We start from the raw sequence: 26,066 nt of genomic DNA on the forward strand, positions 1-26,066 counted from the left end.
AGGCAGTCCTATACATGTGGAGATGGTACCAGCAAAGGGGTTAGCATGTTGTTTGGAGAAGGAAGTTGTGGTCGGGTTCTTTCAGAAAGATAAAGAAGTCCGTAGCGTATAATACCGTGTTTGCTTGCTGAGTTTGCATTTATTGAGATGGAACGAAAGTGCTTGTGTGTGTGTGTGTGTGTGTGTGTGTGTGTATTTGAGTGTGCTTGTTTATGAAATTTGTTTTGTCACTATAAAGTGTTCTTGTCAGCCTGAATGTCTGTTTGTGTGGTGTGCACAGAGCATTTGGCACCGACCGGCTCGTGTTTTTGTCTGAGGTGTTGTCTGCAAGTGACCTGACTACTGTTTACTGAAGTCTGTATTTATTTTGTGTGTCTTGCCACTTTTAGTGCCAGAGTTCTTGTTGTGATGAGCATGGAAGTGCAGAAAATGCATTGTGGTGCATTTGGTCTTTTTCCAGATCGTCTATACAGAAGAGTACAGTGAATAGATCATAGCTGAGTACCTAACAACTGTTTGAACATTCATAAAAAGATATATTAAAGTTAAAAACAGCAGTTTGGTAAAACATTTTCATGAAAGATTAGTGATTGTTGTATCCTGACACAAGTTGAATGTAACAGTAACATGTACTTTAGAGGGAAGTGAATGGGGGAAGCCCATGAAGAATTATCTAAAATGGTAATGTGTATATTCATCCACACACGCCAACTGGACCAGGACCAGGACCAGGACCAGGTAACAGGATGCTGGGGACGATAGATGGCTGCCATGGTGATAAAGAGATATCGTGCTGCCAACAAAGTCAGCAGCTCCCTGGTCTATGGCCAAAGCATCTGCTGGACATTTTCCACCTGTACACAGACACCAGAAGAGGAGGGAGATGAGGGCTTTGGGACAGGGAACTAGCACAGCTCTGAAAAGTGAGGAAGATTGGAAGAGAGAAGCCGCGGATTTCCGAAAGCGTTTCTCATGTAATGTGAAAGCGACGTTGCTGGGGAGAGAAATCAAGTAAAAGAGAGGGAGCAGCCCAGAGAGATGGCGCCAGCCGTCTCCTCTCTCGTCATACTTCTGAGGGAGTGCTTTGCGTATTCAACTCTCCGCTCTGCACATTTTATATTTTCCACTGTTTATACTGGAGATGGACACACACACACACACACACACACACACACACACACACACACACACACACACACACACACACACACACACACACACACACACACACACACACACACACACACACACACACACCAGTGATGCACTATACAAATGTACCTTGTAAAAAGCTACAACCCTGTATATAGAATTACAGAGGTGGTGTCATTTCTGTATGACTTACTATATTAACGAGGCTTTGGAAGCGACAACATCTCAAAACTGCAACCGTCTTGTCTCAGTGCGGGCTGGTAGCTGTAAAACTGCTGTTGGCATGCGGAGTGCAGTAGCTTGAACGTGCACGGGCCTCAATAATGATGAAAATGCTCCAGTATCATCTTCTTCATACTGACTGGTCTTTGTAAACAAGCATTGTTAATATTCAACAGCTCTCTGTATGATGATTCTTCTGTGCCATTGCGACTCAGCTCAGCTGACAGTACATAAGATATAAAGAAACACACACACACACACACACACACACACACACACACACACACAAAACACACAAAACACTGCACCAAGACACCAGGAATATCCTTCTCTCCGAATGGTAAGTTGTTTGTCACGTCGCCATGGAGTCTGTGGAGAGGCCCTCATCACGCTGTTATAGTAACCAAGAGACACTCTTATGATTGGATGGAAAAAATATCCATTTGGGCTCTCTTCCACTGGACACAGCGTCTCGGTTTATACTGTAGTCCAGTGTGTGTAGCGAGGAATAGCTGTGAGTGCCGACCATGCCCTTTTGGAGCCCACTGCCATCGGTCAGGCTGTTCTCATTAACTGTTTGTGCAGATACCTACAGAAAGTAATGCGCTGTAATGTAATGTAATACAAATATATCGCTGAGGAAATCACATCCAGAGGAAAGAAGGGAATTAGGTGAAGTAGTAAAAGAGCGCTAACATCCATGTAGAGAGGAGGGTGGGTCCCAAAACACAGGACTTTCACCGGTGTTTGTGTCCCGGAGATCCTAACACGAAACACAGCCCTTTCTCAGTGAAGTCAGTTCGGTCATTGACACTCAACTCTTTGTTCCCCAAACCTAAGGGTATTGGTCACAAACCTGTCAGCATTTCTTAGCGTTAAATAGAAGATAAAAACCCGTTTCCATCATATTTTGTAAGTATATGTACTATTGTATCATACAAACTTGAAGAATTAGTCATTTTACACACACACAGGCCCGAAATACACACACATGCACAAACAGGACCTATATACATGCAATTAATGTAGAGATGTTAGAGCGAGGGGGCTGCCAGTGACCGGCGCCCCGAGCAGTTGGGGGTTCGGTGCCTCGCTCAACAGCACCTCGGCAGTGCCCAGGAGATGAACTGGCACCTCTCCAGCCACCAGGCCACGCTCCATTCATGGTCCACACAGGGACTCGAACCAGCGACCCTCCTTTCCCAGCCAAGTCACCCATGGACTGAGCTACTGCCGCCCGTGATCGTGTTTATAGAACGTTATATAAGCTACAAACCCGTTTCAATCATGTTTGGTAAGATATCACACTAATTGTTGTGCATAACCTTTTGTAAGGTATTGTGTGAATCTGTTTGTGAGAACACGTTGCATCAGTTTACACTTGACTCACACCTGATTCCACCAGATGCGGGTATGTCGCGGAACGGCTGCGCTGCTATCCGTCTGTCAACACCCACCGGCTGCATTTGTGGTCTGCAGCTGTCTGCCGTAGGACCCGCGAGATCTCGTGAATTACGGTGTACTTAGTTTCTATGAACAGAAACCACAAAACCAACAACAGTTTGTTTCCATCCATAGGAGTCGAAGGGAGACAGCTGATTTCCCTTTTTTTTGGAGGTAATTGTGATTCTACTGTGGTTAAGTACAATGTTGTGAGCACGGTGTGTTTTATTTTGAAATAACGACACAATCTGCTCTTTGCCGAATAGCTGCGGAGTCCTCCAGCAATCAGGCAAAAATAGAAGCCCTGAGTATCGGCTCCGGATCTGCAGAGCTGTGACGGAGCTGAAACGCACTGCAGACGGAGTCGGTGAAAGCACAAACATTGACTTTCGGGCAAAGCCAGAACGAATCCACATCTGTTGGTAATTAGCAGTTCTACTGTTTTCTTCTTCGTGCTAACAAAAAGCTCTCTGTCACTAATAAAATCCTTGGATGGTGGTGAATAAATAAAAAGATGTGGCAGAAGGTGTTTGAGATCTATGTGTGTGGACAAGGGTGACCCTGGTGACTCCTCTTTCCCAATCATCGTCACACACACGCACACACGCACACGCACACAGTCAAGCAAACAAAGACACAAACAGTCTTGGGTAACCCCAGCGGGCCACCATCAAGCCATCAGAGAGCCGCTGATTGAACGTGGCGGACAGCGCCTCATCCATAATGCACACAGGGAGGAAACACTACGCCACCTCCTCTTGTCCCCTTTGCCTCCTTCTTACCCGCTCATGCTCCTCCATCCTCTTGCAAAAGCGAAGACTGAAAGAATAGCCTTTCCTTTGATGTAGGAAAGTTACCTATTACCCTTAATTTCCACCGACTGCAAAACGGCTGCGGCTCCGCTCAAGAATGGTGGCAATCAAGTCAAGCGTGTATTTCCACCGACTGAACGACTCCATCAAAGCTCCAGCAATCCGGAGCAGATACGCAGGGCCTCTGTTACCCGGATGCTGGAGGACTCAACCACAATTCAGCACAGAGCAGATCATGCGGGACAGGACGGGAAGGCGAGCACAGAAACAAAATAAAACATGTGGTTCTGTTTATTGAAACTACATCCTGTTATATCGCGTGATCATACATGAATCCACAAGCTCTCGTGGGTCCTCGTGACTTCAGCTCTCCGTCAAGGCCGCACCGCTGCGGACGACCGACGGAGCCGATGGGGATCGAAGGGCGGCAGAACGTGGAGCCAACACGCAGCGCAGCCTTTGCACAACATATCCAGAGGAAATCCAGGGTTAGGGGTGTAACTTAATGTTTTTAAAACGTGAAGTGAACATGAAACATTATATCCTATGAGCCCAATAAAACCTTTGTATCAAGCAAATACCTCAATACACCTGTTCAACAAGCTTAAACATGTAGAAAGCCGAGATTTCAATCTGCTCTTATCAGCTGCCACTTTACGTAGTCTAACGCTCTATCTTAGTAAATTAATTCTTGTACACTAAATAATATTCAGCGACACGGTGGAGTGGTGGTCAGTACTGTCGCCTCACAAGAGGGTTCCTGGTTAGAATCCTGGGGCTGGGGCCCTTCTGTGTGGAGTTTAGGTTCATTGATGACTCTGAAATTGCCCGTAGGTGTGAATGGTTGTCTGGCTCTGTTCGTCTCTATGTGCCCTGTGATAGACTGGCGTCCTGTCCAGGGTGGACCCCGCCTCACGCCCGATGTCAGCTGGGATTGGCTCCAGCCCCCCTGCGACCCTGACAGGGACAAGCGGTTGAAGTTGAATGAATGATATATGCTATAAATAGTATATATATCTACTGCATACTGTATATATTAAGTTGAATTTGATTTATCCAGCCTACCCCATTTCTTGGAGAAGCTGTAGTGTTTAATTAGCTGGACCTCAAATGCGGGTTAAAAATCGTTCTCCCTTCCGCGCCATAGACGTATGTCCATGTTCCCGCCACCAGCCGTCCTTCGTTCAGTAGTTGGTGTTGTTCGTTCAACGGCAAGCTATGGCAGGCTTCTTATTGCTAGTGGAGCATGTTGATGATGTCATACTGGCAGCGTCGTTGAGAGAGGTGCTGACGGAGAGCGAGTCTAATATTTTTTTACTATTAAAAGTGCTAAAATACATAGATTTTAAAGTCTGCTGTGCTTGAAAACAATGTGTAAATTAATATCGATACAATAGATTATGATAAATTACCAAAATGTTTTTAATGATATACGTCCCCAGGTAAGGACAACTTGCTAAGCACCTGTCGATGTAGTGGATGGTAGGAATATAAATCAATACATTGAGGAAGTAGATGAATCGTTACGCCCCCTGTTACCTGTGCAATAAGTGTACAGGCGCGTGCATGTGTTTTACTTGGGATGGTGGGACTGTGTAGCCGCACATACATGGATAAAAGAAAGCATGCACATGTATGAACACAATGCACACGCACCATGTGCACACACAGGCTTCGTCTGAGCCCATTTATCTAGCTGCGAGCTTCGGCATGAGCCTTCACGAAGATGGATTCCCCCTCTCGCTCTCACGCTCAATTGTCCGACTCAAATGCTCAACAGTTTAATCAATCATGCTCTCCAGGCAAACTGAGATAGGAAACATACACTGAGCATGTGAGGTTTATGGTGGAGCACTGGCTACTTCCCCGGTTGGGTATTACCTGTTCCTGTCTTTGAAGCTCTGGCTGAATGTCACAACTGCGTGGTTGATGTTAGACTTTGGTTCACAGGGAATATGGTGGTGACCAGAGGGGTATATTAATAATGAGAGTAGAGGTGAGTGTGTTCTGTTGGATAAAGATGAACATGGTGAACGGAGAAGGGTAGGGAATAAACCTGCTAGCTGTTTGAACTGGATAGATACTCCCTTCTTTCCCCCGTACACCCTCTTGTCTGTCCGAATCTCTATCATTCTCTCTCAAACTCATTCTCTCACCTCTTGTCTTCTTATCTCTGTCTTCTCAGTCTGTCTCATTGTGTCTAACCATTTGTCTCTCTGCCCCTTTTTTCCCTCTTGGCTCTAGTTACTTAGCCGCATCTCCAGCCTTCCCTCGCTCCTGTTTCATTGACACTCGACGTCTTTAACTTTCTCACGACCTTTGTCTTTCCGTCTCTCCTTCTGCTCCTACACCAGGGAAGAGAGAACATTGCTCGTCGTCAGCCTGTGACGATGTGGCGGGGTAGTTTCTAATAATGGTTATCTGTATCAAGGGCCTATGAAGACAGCCATCATGAACTAGATCAGTTCGAGGATGTCACTGTTGATAGTGTGGAGCTGCTGCAGCAAGTCATAATGCATATTGTCATAATGCATATTGTCATAATGCATATTGTCGTTAATGCTATTTTGACAGCAGCGTAAAGACGTGAGGCGATAATCCCACGATACAATTTTCAATACGATTTTTTTTAGACAAAATGACATTAAAGACAAATTGAGTGTGAATTATGAAGAATGCAAGGCCAGCATTATAATGTCATGATACGGGCAGACAGAGGTCAGGATGAATAGACAGAAAATTGTTATAGCTAACTGTCCGATGGTCAGGACAGCCACTCCAGGCCAGGGAGCCAGGTGAACTATGAACGCCTCCTTCTCTTTTCCCATGTTTCCTCGCCACCTTATCGAAGCGCTAAACACCCCACCTGCACTAGAGCACAGTCTGAAAGTGGCAACTTAGACGTAATGATCAACTCAGACAGAGAGCTTCAACTTAATTCGAAGGCAATAAAGATTAGATCACAGCAACAGAGGCTTCAATTCCTCGCTTTCCTGAGAAAAACTACGGCATCGGCTTCTTCACGAAAGCAAGCACCGGTCAAATTTAACCACACCTCTATGTGCCCTGCGATAGACTGGCGTCCTGTCCAGGGTGGACCCCGCCTCACGCCCGATGTCAGCTGGGATCGGCTCCAGCCCCCCCGCGACCCCGAACCCGGGATAAGCGTTTGAAGATGAATGAATGAATGAATTTCTATGTTTTTTAAAATATTTTTGTCGTCCTCATTTGCTAGTGATCATCACAGGTCAAACTCTGTACCTCTTTGTTGTAGCTCTTTATCTCTTTGTGTAAAAATCAGCGGTTGGTGTGTGTGCACCTTATACATAACTAGCCAAGTCTCCATTTCCCGAGCAGCTGCGCTGTTTGGATGTCACAAAGCTTTCTGCATTGGCTTTGAACTGCAGTAAATCACAGTTGCAGTGTTACACAATAATATAGGTTTAGAATTTGGGATTTTGGGAATGACATGAAGACCGTTAGACCATATGCTTACAAGTAACCTGTTGCACAGGCTCAACCAACAAAGTATTAAAGTGTTTTAAAGACTGTTTCGAGTCTGTCTTGAGGACTAGCAGGTGTCCATTAGAAAATGTGATTGTGCCAACAGCATTGTGCTGTGATAATGCAGTGAGGCCAGAGGAGCAGGCTGTCCTGTGCGACCGGGGGGACTCTTGATTGCCTGGCAGCAGTAGCTAAGCAAAGCACTTAGAGACCCGCAGCCTCTCTGGAGAGGTTAGCACTCTACGCCGATGACTGCCAGGGTTGATCCCACATCCAGCTAACAGTGCCTAACACACACACACACACAACTAATGCTGTCTGCTGACACCCACACAACAACAATTTGCATTCGGTTTTTGAACTGAAGGGAGAGGCGTCATTTTCAAAACAGATGGAGAGCTTTTTGTTTTGTTTCAGCACAAATGAGGAAAAAGATAATGACATGAACTTGCACTTTAATACGTGTGGTAACAGGATAGAGGACAGGGGAGAGAGCGTGTACGTGAGAAAGAGGGGGAAAAACCGGCAGCTGGATTCAGATAATGAATGATTGTTTCCTCTAATATACACATTAACACAACATGTACTACCATGCAACATGAAACCATCACTGGGACTGGATATGTGTTAAGTAACCCTGATGACCATCATTATCAAATTACACATCACTCCAATTCGACTCTTTCTCGGAGTCTGTGTAGTGAGCTCCCAGTGTGTATCTGTGGTAGTGTGTGCATTCTCCTCCTTTATTACGATGACACCCAAATAATAAATCATGACACGTCGAAGTAGGATAGCTGCATTGTGTGTCTGCCTCATTAGTCGCCCAATGTACTGTGGTAGGCTGCCCCGCATGCTCGTACACACAACCTCAGACGCACAATAAGGAGCCAAACACTCAATAGAACCATAACACCATCCAAATCAATGTGGGCATTTACAATAACACGTGCCCTAGATAATGTGAAGTACTACTTTGTGTTTGTGTGTCGGTTTCTGGGGATGCAATAAGAGTTAATCTCAATGCTGGGTACACAGCACTGACCCTATTCAGTTGAGGCTGAGGAACTCAATTGGATTCAATTGAAGCAGTCAATTAAACCTCTATCTTGGAGTTGGCTCATTTAGATATACTGGTAATCTCGTTATGATGGGAATCAGCAGATACAAATCTCCCACTCAGTTTGAAGTCCCACCTCATAAATCCCATGCTTTTCCCCGGGCTTTTGAGCACTTAGGCGCACATGAGGTCATATACCGATTTGCATATCTGTGATTTCTTGACAATCATTTGTGGTTGCCGATTGCAGCGAGGGAGAGATCCTCTAAAGCGAAACTTGGAGGAGGGACTTACTCTAAAAAGAGAATAACTAGTCCACCTTAAATACTGCTAGCTTTGGGGCTAACTCCTTCTCTTGGCTTGGCTTGGCTCTTGAGATGTTGTAGCATTCATTTGCTGACTGTAAACTGCATACACGCTGCACTGCTGTGTTCACAGATATAACATTACTGCTAACTTTATACTCACCGACACTCTAACTCTGTCTTTCTGTCTGAACCGCACCTACTGACTGACGGTGTATGAAGATAGCGGACTCCCATCCCATGTATTGGCTCATCCAGATGCTCTCCACATTTAATGTTCATGGTTAGCTTGGGTATGCTTAAGCCATGTAATGGCAGGGAAAAGTTCAACAATGTCCCAGTTGCGAGGGTCGGTCTTTGTCTACACACTGACTACTTATGTGGACCCAGGCCTTTCCCAAGCCCTTTGACTGTAAGTGTGAACCCCATTGAGTGAATTGGTTGTCCTGTGCTGTAATTTACTAGTCACTAATCACAGCAACGACTTCCTTACCAGTGTGTTCTTAAAGTTTTTCGCTTAAGTCTGAACCAGACCTGTGATATAAGAGCTGACCTGATTTGATGTTAAATGTCAAGCTCTAATGTATGCTAAGTGAACCATAGTCTGTTTCCCTCTGAGCTTGTTGTATATATAAAACACCAAGCAATGTGCCTAAAACATAATCTTTTCTGTTATACACATACATATGGCCTGTACTTAGATGATGTGGAAACAACTTGAATTCCAAGTTCAACCATTTTTCCCCCCTAGAGCGCATTTGTTATGTATTTGAGTCTAATTTGATGCTTTCTGTAGATGTTAAGAGGGATACTGCTACACTTCATAGTGCAATCTGTAAGTACCATATATGTTTAAAAGCTTTAACAAGGTTTAGTCCATTACTCTGAAGCCTTCAGCTCTCTCCCTCTATGTCATGTCCTCACACCCTCTCTCTCTCTCTGGGTTTTTCTGTAACCCTACATCAGCATGCAAAGTACATGGACTCTCCTGTTTTGCAAACTGTGTTGATCCGTCTCACAAACAGGAAGCAGTCACCTCGACTCGCTTTTGTGCAACTCATTCATAACGAAACCACACATTTCACTCATAGAGGAATTCAATGTGGGCTGTAATTAAGTTTACTAAACCACTCATTTGAACCAATGTGTCGACCTGTTTTCAATGCAACTTTTTTTGTTTGGTAGCATCATTCTTTTGCTGTAGCATCTATTATGGTCAAGTCTGTAAGATCTTTGAATTTTAAAACACCTTTGTATTCCCATTACCTCTAAGTCCACTTGGCTTCAGATCCGTGTCTGTTTCTATCTCATGTTACGATGCACATTTAACTAACTCTTGCAGTTCTCTAGCAATGCATTTGTAGTAATACATATGTGTGTACTGTAAGCCATGGTCTGACTTTGCCTCTGTACCGTATGTGTGTCTTTTCATACGTGCAGTACTTACATGTAGTGTCTGTGTCTAGCAACGTGTGTGTATGTGTTGCTTCTATAACTAGAAAGTCTCAATCTTTATGGATTTACCAAGAAGGGAAGCCAAAAGACACGAGAGGCCTCGTCACTACTCGATGGACAATTAGTCACCAACCGGCAAGGAAACCTCAGGCTAACACACACACAGACACACACACACACACACACACACACACACACACACACACACACAGCTGGAAGGGAAAAACTAATGAAGACACTTGCACGCCACTCACATGAGACTGTGATAGCTCTTCTCTTCTCTATCATTCGTGTGTGTGTGTTTGTCAGAGACACGAGACAAAAATAAACTAGGGCTGCACTTATTGATTATTTTAATGTTCTATTTATTTAGTATTCTTCTGATTATTCCATTGATTTCTCAAGTAACTGTCAATCGTAGCAAGCAGTCATATTATATTGGCCTGGTACAAATGTCAATGTGTGCTATTTTAGCCAACAATGCAAATTTCACCCATTTTTTTGCCTAATCCTAACCAAGTAATTCTGTCTAAATCAAACCAAACTGCCAAAATGGTCAAAAGTCCGCAACATTTTAAATTATATCTAAGGCTGGATTCAAACCATGGTCTAATGCATGAAAGTCTGATACTTAACCCACTCACCCACAGTAAACTACCACAATACAACACTTTGTCGCTGTTCGAGGTGGTGGATAAGGGGTCAGGTGTGAATAGCCAGATCACACGGCAAAGGCTATTTTCACCCGGGTGACACACTATTGTTTTCCGTGTGGGAGAAGCTTTGTCCCTTTTGACCCGCTCTGTGTCACTGCAGTGCCGATAATTAAGTTACGCCTGCAAAAGTCTGCATCAGACCTTAGGTGAGCAGAGCTCCAGATGCTGGCAGCGTCGGCTTATGCCAGGTGCCATTCCTCTGCATGTGCTAACTGCACTGCATCGACGCAGAAAGTCGGCAAGGTTTTCCTTTAAATGCTCACATTACCTTGTTCCAGGTTCACTTCTGGGACTAGATACGTAGCCCGTAGGGATGCAGCGATAGCAATAGTGATATTCTATTTTTATGTCATTGTCTGAAGCAAGGATATATATGCTGTGCTGTCTGTGATCTCATTTAATTCAGGTTGTTATTATGTATATTATTGTTATTATGATTCATTATTTTAATATTGATTAAGACAGTAGTATTCATTCATGCAGAAACAGTGTGCTGTATATAGTTTTATGGATTAAATGGAGATTAATTGTATCTACACTGTTGGGAATCCCTCTGGCGTACATCAGAGTAAACACAGAGAAAAGGGTGGAGAAGACGGGTTCCACTTACAACCCTGAGCATATGTGGAGGAATTAAACACCGGCTGCGATTCATGGATCTTCTATGCCAGGCATCCTGCCGGCTAGAGTAAAAGTGTTGGACGGTGAGCTGGGCGGCCGTTGTGCCCGCGTCGGTTTACAGCCGAATGTCAGGAGCTGTGGTCTCCTTCCACAGAGACTTGGCTGGAGTTTGTATTGGAGAACGATGCCATTCAACAGGGTGACTATTTTATGCATCTATAATGCACAAGTTGAAGGAGCTGATGGGATTTAATTTCATTGTCTCTTGTCAAATTAAATTGATTGATTTGTTGTCCTTACGGAGAAGCTTGAGGCAGCTCCATGTGTGCATTTAGCCCTGTTTTACACGATGGCGGTCACGGGTTAAAATGACAAAATATTTTATCGGATGTGACTTTGGTTTAGACCGTGATGGCGTTTTTTTTGGGACTTAAACATGCAAAAAAGTGCAAAAAAGTGAAACCATCCTCCAGAGTGGAAATCTTAAAAAGCGCTCCACAATTGCATTTCGATCTAAAGGGTTAAAACGCAAAAGTGTGCGCTGATCTGCTGACTCTGGCTCTTGGCACGTGTTTACGTAACATCCATGTGCAGTACAGGCAGTCAACTACAAACATGTCGGACTAATTCCATCAGTCGGACTTTCAAGTTGCCTGGGTGGAAGGCTGCAGATCCCTGTCACACTGTACGACGTCCTGCTTCTCCACCACTAGGGGGAGAAGTGGAAGGAAGTTTCTACGCATGTGCGAGCTCTTGGTGGTGTTGTGTGGCAGTGCTTCACAGTACCACCTAGTGGCCTGGTGTGCATACTATTTCGATTTTCACGCATTTTTGCGTCACCGTGTGCACGCAGACTTCCCTCCCACAACGCTCGTCTAAACGCACAAGTAAAAAGTGAGAATGCAACGCCACTTTTGACTTTCCTGTCCAGATCGTCTCCGTCTAAACAGGGCCTTATATGGATGTTAAATTTTGCTGCCTCTACTTCATACCTGATGAAGGTAGGAACGACCCAAATGTGTCAAAAAAGATTTCCGCATTAAGAAGACAGTGTGCTGTAAGTTCTTCTCATTGTCTTTAAGATGGCACACACCTGTCACACATTCAGATGAGCAGAGATTTGTTTTGTAAGAAGTAGAAATATCCTCTGCACACGCGCCAAATTATCGTTTAATGTATAATTGGGCTCCCTGCCCTCAAACCTCTCCTCCACATCAAAAAATTTGAAGCTGAAAAAAAGATAGACTATCAAAACAAGCCGCTAATATGGCCCAAGAAACGCAACAGAATTTCAATCTGTAGAGAGAACATTTATTTGTTTCTTAGAGCACTCTAGTTTCCACTGAGAAAGGCAAAACTGATGATATAGAAACTGTTCACATCTCTTCAGAACTTCAGAGGGAATAGAGCCGGTGGACCATGGTCAGCATACACTTTGAACTCCCCAAAGCCTGATGTTCAAAGGCCGCTTTGAAAAGACACTTCTTCTTTTTTTAATAAATGTTTTTATTCTTTTTCCGTAAGATAAACTAGAATTACCACCTCGCAGTTGTATGCCTCTGCCAAACAGTCAAGTTGCAGTTTACATCCAAACTGTCCAGCCTTACGTAATATACAGCATGCACTGAAGACTTTATGGTATTTAATACAAATGTGGATGCTTCACACACAACGTCACAACCCAGCAGTACAGAAGATCTATACCAGGGGTGTCAAAGTGATCCAGTAAAGGGCCGTGTGGCTGCAGGTTTTCATTCCAACCAAGCAAGAACACAGCTGACTCGACTTACTCAATCACCTGAACTGTCTTCACACAGTTGATTTGTTGGACCAGGTGTGTTTTTGATTGGTTGGAATGAAAACCTGCAGCCACAGCGACCCTTTACTGGATCACTTTGACACCCTTGATCTATACAATCACCACAGTTTCAAGACTGGTGTCACCAGTTCAGTATCCAACCAAAATGTCTACTCTTCTGTTCCTGAGTGATGCAGGCCCCTTGGAAGTGCGCCGGACTGTGACAATTTCTGTGTCGGTCATGTGATGCCGTGGGGCCCAAAAAGACTTTTTCCCATTGACATGGCGATCGAAGCGTCTGTTAAACCGTGATACTTCTTTTTTTCGAGCGTCATAATCCCCACAATATGACTCGTGCTATTAATTAATTTGGTTAATTTGGTCCAATAACATTTTGAAAGTCTAGAAGAGCCGCACAGTTAAATAATTGAATCCCCATTCAGTTTAGCAGCAGCGCTAAACCAGAAGTAGCCGGCTCAGCTGGAGTAAGTCTCTAGTGCACCTGTTCTATGGGATCATTACATGGAAGTAGTGCCTATCGAATTTTTAGACACGGTGGGTGAATTGTTTTGGCTTCATGCGCCACTGAGCACCTTACATAGGAATTGACCGTGGCCCTGCATTGAACGCTGCATCCAGGTGGAGTTATAAAATTGAATAATGGACACAAATATTATGGAGTTACAGTGAAGATGACCTTTCACCTTTAGGATATAAAATGTCATCACTTCATCATTCTGTCCTATTAGACATTTGTGTGAAGTGTTGTCATAACTGGTATAGGAATTATTGAGTTGGTGGTGTAGTGGTTAGCACTGTCACTTCACAGCGAGAGGGTTCCTGGTTCAAATCCTGGGCTGGGGCCCTTCTGTGTGGAGTTTGCATGTTCTCCCCGTGTCTGCGTGGGTTTTCTCCGGTTCCCTCCCACAGTCCAAAGACGTGCAGGTGTTCGGTTCATTGATGACTCTAAATCACCCGTAGGTGTGAATGGTTGTCTGTCTCTGTTCGTCTCTATGTGTCCTGTGGTAGACTGGCGTCCTGTCCAGGGTGTACCCTGCCTCATGCCCGATGTCAGCTGGGATTGGCTCCAGCCCCCCGCGACCCCGACCCCGGGATAAGCGGTTGAAGATGAATGAATGAATATATTATTTTTAAGAATCCTGTCAGTTGTACCAGCATGCGGTGTCCTGGTGAATGGGGAGACTGCTCGATGCAGAAGCCATGACCATGCTGGTTTGAAAACACTGCTGTGGTGATCTCTACGGTACGCTGAACATATCACAAGGAGTGTTTACTGCCTGTCCGGTGGTATCTGAACTTTACGGATGGGGAGGTTGATGCTAGATGTCAGATCCTTCTTGCCCCATCCCACAGTAAGCAGGATCGTGAATCGATCCTTGAAGGATTGGAAAGGTAAAAAAATGGTTCTATGAAGTAAAAAAGTAAAAGCAAGAGGCGTAGGACAAGAAAAGAGCACAGAGAGACAAGGAGGGAACAGAGGATAAGGACTGCCACTGGGGAATGACGCTCTGCAGTCATTCTAAATGAAATGAAACTAATACGCCAGAAAATAAGCCAGGCCTATAATACTAATGGACATGTACTGTATATGGGAACAAACTACATTAGTGCTTTCCAGAAGTGAAACAACAGAGAAACAGAGAGAGAGAGAGGGAGACAGACATTTAATGCATTAGCATTCACTATGAAGAATAATGGAGAGCGACAAACCTCGAAGTGCTGCAGATGAATACATCTTTGATGAGCACCTTCGATTTTACACTTAAAGTAAAAGCCATGGGGACGGGCGAGGTCAGTCAAACCCACGCACTGCTGTGTTTCCCTGTGCATCGCAGACAGGCTGTTGAGAAATAAAAAGATAATAACAGTTGATTATCTGGTAAACATACATGAATATTTACAAAATAGTCTATGCTTATTTAATATGAATATACACAATATGGATTCTCTGAAATGGTAAGGATACTAAATAACTGTTTATATCTATATCTATAACCTAGCATTCACTACTGCCCCTGCACCACCCTGGAAATCGGAGAACCCATTGGTTTTCTGCTGAAGAAACAGATCTGATTGTGACCATCCATCCTCTTCCAATCAACAACTCCATTTTGCAGCATTTTGCAAATTCAGTGCAAAATTGCATTGAAATGCAATTCGCTAAAATATATCTGGTATCAGAATCGGCAGATATCCAAATTCAGGTGGTGGAATTAAAAAAGTGGATGGGTAAAAACCTGACTTCCTTGTTGAAGTAAGTAAGTAGCAAGCACGTAAGGAGGACCCTAGCTAGTAGAATACTGTTTATATATGGTAATATTTAATATTAATTAAAGCCTTATCTCCACCTAAGCTGACCCATTCTGCATGCAGCCCCAGAACCCTGTCCTGAAAGGTCACTCGGCCGATTGGACACTAAATCTATTGTCTTCAGTTACATGAAGCTAGTGATGCTCTGATCTTTCCACAGTCACAGATGGATGCCACACAGCAAAGTGTGATCAGAGCAGAGTTGCAATCATATTATTTAAGATCCCCCAGTATACAAGAGTAAGGTTGAATGGGAAAATGACGGCGGGACCTGGACCTGCGGTAGAGTAGGTGATGCTCTGCCAACATACAGATGGACTAAATGCGGCTTTATTTTCCTTTGGGGGGAAAACAGACGACTTTTGGACAGAATAACGACAGAAAGCTTCTTGGTAGAAGTCCTCCCTCGGTTTAAGGGTAACGCTCTATTATTGTTGTTTGTTTCATATTGGAGTGGGGAGCATGCGCCCGACAGTAATCCGGGAAGGCTGTTTTTATGCATGACTAATCAGGGAATTAAAGGAGTTCCCTAGGTCTGTAAACCGGGGTATGAAATCTCCAATTTTACCCGGGGTATGGTGTTTACATGGTGTTTGAGAAACCGGAGTATGCCCTTAATTATAATCTGGTTTTTAAACTGCATGTAAACACACTAGCAGAGGAGTCTATACATCTCCTTCTCTCTTTCGTGTGTGTCTGAGCATCTATGAATGTGACAATGAGAAAGAGACAGAAGAATAGAAGGAGGGAGTCCATCGCCTTTGACACTGGTCTCTGCTTTACATCAGCCGGTGGTTTGTCAGCCACACACATACACACACTCATCAAGGGGGTCTAAAATAAACAATGACGTAGGCATGTAGACATGCAGTAAAGATTTCAGGATGAGCATTTGTTTAGGCACATATATACACACCAAGCCATTTCCTCAGTCAGCGGGAGATCACAAAGTATTGTCACTGTCAGTGGAACGTCCCTGTTACAGGTCAGTGGCGAGTGACTCAACTGCACATGTTGTCTGATAACATGTGCACAAGTCTGATAAAAATGAGTACAGTTAATGGGAACCAAAATCATCAAAGGCTCATCCAATCGCGTGAATATTACAACTGCAACTCATAATGTGACTCAGTAGTGTGTATGGTCCCCCGTCGTGTCTGTATGCACTCCCGACAACATCTGGGCATGATCCAGATGATCTCCTCCCAGACCTGGATCAGGGCATCAGTGAGCTTCTGGTCAGTGGCGGTACTTGGTGGCATCCGATGTACCCATACATAAGGTTTGGGTGCTGAATTAGATTGAGGTCAGAGGGAATGATACTGTAGGGTCAATCAATGGCATCAATTCCTTCTTCATCCATACAGCAGTGAGGGTATCATTGGTCATGATGGAGGTCTGTGCAACCCTCCAATGATATGCCTTCCCAGACCATCACTGACCAACTGCCAAACCTGTCATTCTGGATGATATTACAGCCAGCACAACGTTCTCCACGGCTTCTCAAGATTCTTTCACACCTGTCACGGGCTCAGTGTGAACCTGCTCTCATCTGTGAAGAGAACAGGTCGCCAATGGAGGACCTGTCAACTCCGGTGTTCTCTCTGAATGCCAATGGAGCTGCACGATTGTGGGCTGTGAGCACAGGTCCCACTAGGGGATGTCCAGCCCTCACGCCACCCTCATGGAGTCTGTTTCTAACAGTTTGGTCAGAAAACGCACACAGGTAGCCTGCTGGAGCTAATTTTGTGGGGCTCTGGAAGTGCTCCTCCTGTTCCTCCTCACAAAGAGGAGCAGATAGCAGTCCTGTTGCTGGGTTGATGCCCTTCTACGGCCCTGTCCAGCTCTCCTTGTGTATTTGCTGGTCCCCTGGTATCTCCTCCATGCTCTTTAGACTTTGCTGGATGACAAAGCAAACCTTCTTGTGACCACACCCATGGATGTGCCACCCTGGAAGAGCTGGATTACAGGTACTGCCTCATGTAACCAGAAGTGACATGGACACTAACAGAACACAAAACTAGAAACTAGAATCAGTCATCAGGATGAGGAAATAGCATCTGTTCGTGGCCACCACATTAAAACCATTCCCTTTTTGGGGGTTGGCTGTCTCTCCATTGCATTGATAATTAATATGAGTCATGACTTAGTATGACATATTACTCTGTCATTCTTATTCTGCCCCAATGCCATTTCCTCTCCGTGTCTAGCAGTGAGAAGGAGTGAGAAAGCTAAGCCATTTGAGTCTTTGCATCATGGAGGAGAATGAAACACATCTGAGGGATATCAGAGCTCTCTGCAGCGGAGGGTGATTGACAGGCCCCAATAGTCTGGTGCCACACAGGAAAATAGAGTAATAAAGGTATAATTCGACCCGCTCTACCTAATCACCCTATTACTGCATCTCAAACAGCTCTGTGTGTCTGTCACTCACACACACACATACATACTGTTGTGTAAGGTGAGCCCAGCTGGTACCGTGGCAGGACTCGTAAGTCTCCTCAGATTTTATGGAACAGTTGCTAAAGCAAAGCCTGAAGCAGTTTACTAGAGACAGGCTATTGTATGCACTCTCCTGCCAACCAGTCATCATATACTATCATGTATTTATCTTAAACTCTTTGTTTAATTTTTATTGGTGCATTAGTCCCCAAATAATTCAACCAGAGCCAACAAGTTCCACCGGCTAGACTTAAACATAAAACTAGCACTGTACTAGCACTGAACCATTTTCCCTTAACTGGTTTCAAGACAATCACAAATAACAAAACAAATACCGCACTATGCACACTATGCACACTCCATACCTTCAAGTCCTTCTCTGGTAAACAATTCCTTGTGATGTGATATTTGCCTGACGATTTTGAACAGGAATGTTCATAAGGAAGGAAATCAAACACAATGGAGAAGGATGAGGCCACGTCTCCAGCAACAAGATTCTCAGGGCTAAGCTAGTCGGGCTACGCGTTGGTGCATCTAAGATGTGTAGGTGTGTGTGGTTAGTCAGAGGCGGTTTGCTCGCAGCAGAAAACCAACTCAAATAAGATGGAGTTTGCTTGTTTTGCGTGTTGGATAAAACACAAGAGCAACAGGACGGTTCTGATCGGCGCAGTGAAACACAGCAGCTGGCTTTCTATAAGGAAGATGCAGCTGGCTCGTTTTACGCGCTGATAGAACAACGCACTGGTCACCAAAAGTCTCAGCAGTGTCAGACGCGTTCAGTTCAACTGTGGCAGAGAAACAAACAGTGATGAAACAATGATGAAGCTAATCAACACTGTGTAACCAGATAAAGCAGTCTGTTAAATCACAATAAAGTAAGGTTAATACATCTTACATAAATGCACTACTGGTGTTTTCCCCAGGCTGGAGTAGCAGCCGATGGGGAGGCGCGTGTGTGGGTAAAAAAATGTGAGCTTGCTTTTGATTGTGCTAACTGGCCGTGAGCGCAACCTGTTGATAATTATTCTTGTCTCGCACGTTGAAAGAGCCGTGAGGGATGCAAAACAGGTGATTCATCTGAACGAGACCTCCTCATTTAACTACAAAAACCTAAATAAATGTGTTATTATAGCTCAAAAGGCCAGATAAGTGAGGAGAAAATGTCTGTATGCGTCTGAGTGTGTTTGTGGGAGCTCTGGGCAGACGGCCGCCCTTTTGAAGGGATGGTGATGCTTAGGAGTCAGCAATGCATGAGACGTATACCTGTTTTCAAGGCGCTTGTTCCACATATTCCATGAATAAGTGTGGTAGAACATCATTGAGGTCAATGATCATCATCATAGGTGCTGTCCTCTTGTTTAAAAAAAAAATTCATAAAATAACTATATTTGAAATAATTCTGCAGCGGCCATCAAATTCCAGCAGTGGTGCACCTGCACTATTGGATTCATGCAGGGGAAACACTGCACTACTTTAAGCTACATATACATAGCTGCAGTACTCATGCTAAAGCCTCTTACTTTTAAAAGTCTGTCTATGGTATCGGGTGGAGGTTTGAGCTGTGTCAATGGCAGGGCATGGCGGTACAGAAACTTGGGAAGTTTGGTTACTTGCAGTTTGGCAGTTCCAAGTTATACAGCGCCTTTCTAGTCTTCTGACTACTAAAGGCGCTTTCACAGTGTTTGTCACATTCACCCATTCACACTGATGGCAGTCGACATCTACAGACCATCTAATCTAATCTAACCATTCACACCACATTTACACACACATGCGCAGCACAGGGAACAATTTGGGGTTCAGTGTCTTGCCCAAGGACACTTCGACATGTGGACCGGGGGAGGTAGGGATCAATCCGCTGATCTCTTGAATGGAGGACGACCCACTCTTTCACTGAGCCACAGTCGCCCAAGTTGTGAAAGCCGTTGCTTTAGATGGACGCAGAAAAGGGTCTCATTGTTCTTCTGTGCCGGTAGGCGTGTAAGCTGCCTACCTGTAAGATCTGAAAGAACTTGCGGTTCAGTAGAAAAATGGGTACCATCACATTTTCAAAGTATTTTGATTGACTTTGTACCAAGACATCGGTTCTCGTGACACAGCGGCAGAGAGGTAAAAATGTTACTGATACAGCTTTAATTTCAATTCATGTGCAAAGCTGCTTTGGTTGATGGTAACCATTTCTACTTTACCCATAAAAATGCTCCTTTTTGCTATTTTGCAAGTCAGACCATTTGACCAGCAGAAGCCAACAGAAACAAACACCTTGTATTGTCGGCTGGTGTTGCTCTGAACCGCACTGAGAGCCAGAGCCTTATGCAAAGTTGATTGATGGTGTTGACATATTATTGTGAAAGTCTGTTAGGGGGGTGTTTAATAACCCAGCTCAACTAATGATGTTGAACAAGTATGGTATTATTATGCTCCAGCAACCTCAATTTTGTATGTGTTTTTTAGTATTTCGTGTGTGTGTGTGTGTACGTGTGTGTGTGTGTGTGTGTGTGTGTACAGTGTATATATATATATATATATATATAGTTCATTTATGTTTCTCTGCATACATTAGCAGCTTCATTTCATTTTCATCTGCTGAAATGGTTTTGTTTGAATACATGACTTGGTCGATAGACAGTAACAGTATTACTCACCCAGCGTGGGTCCTGTAACACACTGTCAAATATCAGATCGGAAAGATACTCCAAATGCACAAAACCATGACAAAAACAACTGTCAGCCATGATGAAATGGGGGTGGGGGGGCTACTCTTTCCACCCTTGCTTAGTCTTTGAATACCAAGCCAATCACATTTAATGTTGTCGCTGTGATATTTATTTGAGCACTCAAGAGGCAGGGGAAGGATAAATGCCACTTGCACAGTCCCAAGTTATTGGGTAATAAGTCTTTTGCAATGCTATTAGGACTTAATGTAGCGCTATTCAGCGGGGCGAGGGGGAGAATGGAAAGAATGGTTGATGGACAGCAGAGGATAATGGAAAAGAAGAGGGAGAGAAAGGGCATACTGATCAGTGGTGAAAACAAATATACATAGCTGCAGTACATTTTAGGTTTGTTCTACACACTTTGAGATCAAGGAGATATCATAAGGGGGGACTGTGGCTCGTCCTACATTCGAGAGATTGGTGGTTCGATCCCCACCTCCCCCGATCCACATGTTGAAGTGTCCTTGGGCAAGACACTGAACCTCGAATTGCTCTCCGTGCTGCACATGGGTGTGTAAATGTGGTGTGAATGGTTACATTAGATTGGATGGTATGTAGATGTCCACTGCCATCAGTGTGAATGCCTGTGTGAATGGGTGAATGTGACAAACATTGTGAAAGCGCATTGAGTAGTCAGAAGACTAGAAAGGCGCTATATAAGTACAATTCCATTTACCATAATGCAAAAATGTGTTGATGGCACAACAAGCTGGCAAACCCTGGAATTTAACTGTTATACATGTCAGTTTATCCAACTGGCTTCTCCTGATATACTGTAACATTTTCTCTTGTCTCTGTCTGTCTTTGTTATTTATAGATAATGGGAAGTGGAGAATTTGGATGGCGGGCTAATGAGGCAGAAACAAATGTACGAGTCACGTGACTACATAGGCTTTGGAAATATTAAAGGACTTACAATATAACAAATCTAAAACAGAAAAAAAGGCTACTTAAGTTAATACCCTGTAATCACTCATATTATCATCCCCATGATCATTTGTATCACCATTTAGACGAACAGGACCATTGCTAATGCTATTATTGGTGCCATTAAGACCACACTCATCATCATAGGGCAGCATTTCTCCAATCTCACCTCCAGTTACAGGGTTCACAGTGTGATAGAGGTGGTAAAAAGTAAATGATGCTTTCTGTTTTAAAATGGAGAGTAGGCATGATGGGCTTCCCTGTTGATTTCCTGAAGGGATTCCACCTGCATTCAAAACCACTTATCCTAAATCCACGGACACGCCACATTGTTATGCTTCAATCTGACTCCATGTCAAGGAGATAACCCCCTGACGCCAGGTGAAACCCTAGCTCTTGTCAGCTTACCGGCTGACTTCAGATCAATGGATAACCCTTGATGCCAGGTGAAACCCTAGCGCAGCTTGCCTCTAGGCCTCTGGCCCTACTGCAGTGACCACACTTGAGAACTGTGGCTTGCATGGGCTCCCATCCACATGCATTATTCACCACAGATAGCATGGTGTAGCTAAGCCGTGGTCCCTGATGCATATGTGCATTCGTCTTTTTGAATGGAGAGCGGGCAGTAAACTCTTCTTAATATTTCTTATGGATGCAGGGAGACTGATAGAGACTGCAGAACAGCAGAGTGGGATCTTGGGGGCTATCATCTAAGGTTGGCAGAGGTAAATATTAAAGGGAAATAGTCTAATATTCTGTGATTCATGTCCTCCATCTGTGACATGTCAGGAATTTTAAGAATGATGTGATGTGCACATTTTTCCTCAGCCAACCTCATCTATTTAATTTCAGTTAGTCACTCACACACTCCCCTGAATGAGTTTCAAAAACCCCTGAGAAAGAGTTTGAACATCCTGCACTAGGCCAAAGTCATGTGAACTGTTAACAGTTTACTGCCCCTCACAGTTACAAGCTAACAAACAACATAAACTAATACAAGATGCTAACTTCACCTACCAATCTGATACCTCTGCTAGTCGCTGGTTTTAGTGACAACATATTCCTCATCTGAGTCTGGGTCTGGGTCTGACGCCCAGTTCATGGCGCCCAAACTATAAATTAGCTGCAGATCGCTAACGTTAGCGATAGCCCCGTCCATCCAACTGTGGGGCTCCTTGAATCGCACCTGTCATAGTGCAAATTGGGGGCTTCACTGCCTTTCTTAAGACGGCTCAAACATGTAGGCCTATAGCTGATTCTCTCCAATGTGTTTAGTCATCTTGATTGGTAGAAGCTTGTAGAATGTAGTCGCCAAAGATTTTCAACATAGCGTGAGCACGAGCAATGATGAGGGCAGATACAGGAAATCTCCATGAGGGAGGAAGGGAAGACGTGCTGCTATCCCCTTCTCTGAGTTGTTTTACTTTCTGAAAACCATGTTAAAGATATAATCCCAAAGATTTTCCTCTTGGTAATCCTCATGTCATCTCATCTCATCTCCAACCACTTATCCGGGGTCGGGTCGCGGGGGCAGCAGCTTTAGCAGGGGACCCCAAACTTCCCTTTACCGGGCCACATTAACCAGCTCTAACTGGGGGATCCTGAGGCGTTCCCAGGCCAGTGTGGAGATATAATCTCTCCACCTGGTCCTGGGTCTTCCCCGAGGCCTCCTACCCATTTCGTTAATTGTCTGCTAAATTCCTATCTATCAAAGAGTGAGTTAAAACAATGGTGATTGATCATATGACTCACTATGAACGCACTTGTACTCACCTCTTTGCCAAGTAGTGACTGAGGAGTCATTCCCTCTCTTAATGTAAATGCATCGCCATGTTAGTGACGCTGCTGACGGCGGTTGGTCTGCCGGTGTAGCATTTCACTGAAGAATAGGCTGCGTTTCAATGTAATCGGAAATTGAGAACTTCCAACTTCTTAGTCAGGCTTGTAGTAACGGCAGACATGTAATAGGAACATGTGTGTGTGTGTGTGTATGAATGTAAGAGGGTAACATATATAGGGGACAGACCGAAAGTAGAGAGGTGATACTACAAATACATACAAATACTTTGGTATGTTACTTAAGTATAATTTTGGGTACTACTCAACTGGAGTAATTCTTTTTCAGCCGAGTTTTTACTTCTCCTCCTTGCATATTCACGCAATTATCTGTATTTCTACTCCTTACATTTCAAAAATAGCCTTCTTACTGGAATTAAAGTATCTGCTTGTTTTCATTTCGGCTTTCATCGTTCTGATGTTCGGAACGATGCTCGGTGAAACTGGACTCCAATGCAAAACCAATCTAAACAGACAAACTGTATAGGACTTTACGTCTGCTGTACGCACGCATGGATGAGCACACACACGCACACACACACACACACACACACACAGGCATGAATCCAGCTGGTTTCAGACATGGAGATCACCTGAATCTATTCACCTGGTCATGAACCTTGGCTGGCTGCAGGGCAATTACTTCAATATCCCTGATCACTAATGAGATTAATACACTGTGTGTGTGTATGTGTGTATGTGTGTGTGTGTGTGTGTGTGTGTGTGTGTGTGTGTGTGTGTGTGTGTGTGTGTGTGTGTGTGTGTGTGTGTGTGTGTGTGTGTGTGTGTGTGTGTGTGTGTGTGTGTGTGTGTGTGTGTGTGTGTGTGTGTGTGTGTGTGTGTGTCAAACCACTTCTGTGTGTATTTGCTTATGGATGTGTTTTAATGCTGTTGTGTGTTTAAATCCATCAACCTTGATCTGTGAAAAGATCTGTTAGTGCACTGTGCCACCCTCTGACTCTGACATTCAGCCAAGCTCCTTTTTTCCTCCATTTTTTTAACAGATACCGTCTTAGTGGCAGTTTGTGTTGTTGTAAAGTATCACGAGTGTGCTGAAATAGATTCAACAGTGAATCTATTTTCTCACCAGCTGTACTGTATGCTTAAAAGGTGCCACCTTCTTCCAGCTCTGACAACATTAAACTGATCGTGATGTTTGCTTTATTAAGAAATCTTTACAGTATATCGAGAATGTTTTAGGTTGGACTGAAATAAAGACCTAAAAGGCAGACAAACTAATCTTTGAAATGGTTATTATGGTATATTTTGTAGTAGAAACTGTAATAGAAACTATAAATCGCTGGTAGTAAATGGAATGGCACCTAAAAAAAAATGTTTTAAAACACACACACACTCACAAGGCTACACACAGGCAAAATGAATGGCATAATCAGAAGTTAATCAGAGCTGTTTCATTCACCATGTGAAAAGAAATGTGCCTTGCTGATATTGGTAACTGGGTAACTGCTAACTGGCCCATTCTGTGCAGTATAGAGTGGGGAGGAGAAGACCGTATATTGATACCGTGTGTTATTAGTCGCAGACATATTCTAAACATCACATCATTTCCATTTCCTCTGGTTGTGCCTTTACAGTAAACACTACCACCACCGCTGAGAGGTGTGTCAGAGCCCAGAGAACCTGGCTATACATTACACCTCATGCCTCTACCCCATGCATTATTCTGTCAGTGTAAGGCAGGCCGCGCCCGTCTTTGGTGTCCATACTGTATAAAGTACGTCAGCTTGTCTCAAATGACACCATCTCCTTAATTGCCACGGTCCTTCTCCTCCCTCACACTAAGTCTCCCCCACTTTGGAGTTACTTCTCTGGTGTTGTCTGACACTAGACACAAGATCAACTTTGAGGGCCCAGGGAAGGCTAACAAGCCATCAGATGAAAGAGAAAATATATTTATTCATGAAATATCCTTGTGACATTTTGACAATTTAGAACAGTTGTAAATCAAATGGGACGAATAGTCCTACATACAAAACAGATGTTTGCTAATGGGGCCTTTCATGTTTTGAGCTTATCAGCCACGGTATCAAAATAAATGGTGGTCTACTGAAATGGGGTTTCTCAATGACTGACGTGGATGTTTATGGCGCACTCACACTGTCCTCCCGCCCGTGCTTTAGGGTACTTGTTCCCCCTCCCTCTCCCCCCGCGCCCCAGGCCCGTTTGTACTCACACTGCCTGGGCCTCGCGCAAATGCTTCCTGCTGCCTATACGTCATCACGCCGTAACACGTCACACGCATTGATTGACGTCATCGTGATGTGTCTCTTTGTTTCCAAATCTTTCCGTAGACCTCAGAGTTTTTGTGCGTCTTGTCGACTGTTTTTGAATCTTTTCATCGACCAAATCTGCAGTAAACACTCCACCTCCGCATCACACCAACGTGAACCTTTCGCCGCCATTGTTTTGTTGTTAAATGTCCGCGCATGGTCCCTCCTTCTTTTTTCTATGTCCTAACAGGCGCACATAAAGGACGTCAGAACCGGCGTAGGCCTCGTGCTCATGCTCGTACACGTGCGCACGCTCGTGCTCGTACATGTGCAAACGGGCTCTACAAAAGCCCACCTCTCTCAGGCGGGCCGTGGACCGGGTGCACTCACACTGGTCAAACGCACTAGGCTTTAGCCGAAAAACCGGTTTTGGCCTGGTGCGGAAGGACAGTGTGAGTGCGCCCTTAGAGCGCAGGGTGGCTGCTAGCCAATAA

General features: G+C 44.3%; 1 protein-coding gene across 1 annotated transcript in view; it reads left to right on the top strand.

Annotated features, from left to right (window-relative positions):
* Window positions 1–26,066, top strand: part of kcnh2b (potassium voltage-gated channel, subfamily H (eag-related), member 2b) — a gene marked incomplete at both ends in the record, with an annotated part of 255,721 nt that overhangs the window by 28,904 nt on the left and 200,751 nt on the right. The gene's annotated exons all lie outside the window — the stretch shown is intronic.

This window comes from Echiichthys vipera (assembly GCF_963691815.1).
Source record: "Echiichthys vipera genome assembly, chromosome: 21".
NCBI lineage: Eukaryota > Metazoa > Chordata > Actinopteri > Perciformes > Trachinidae > Echiichthys > Echiichthys vipera.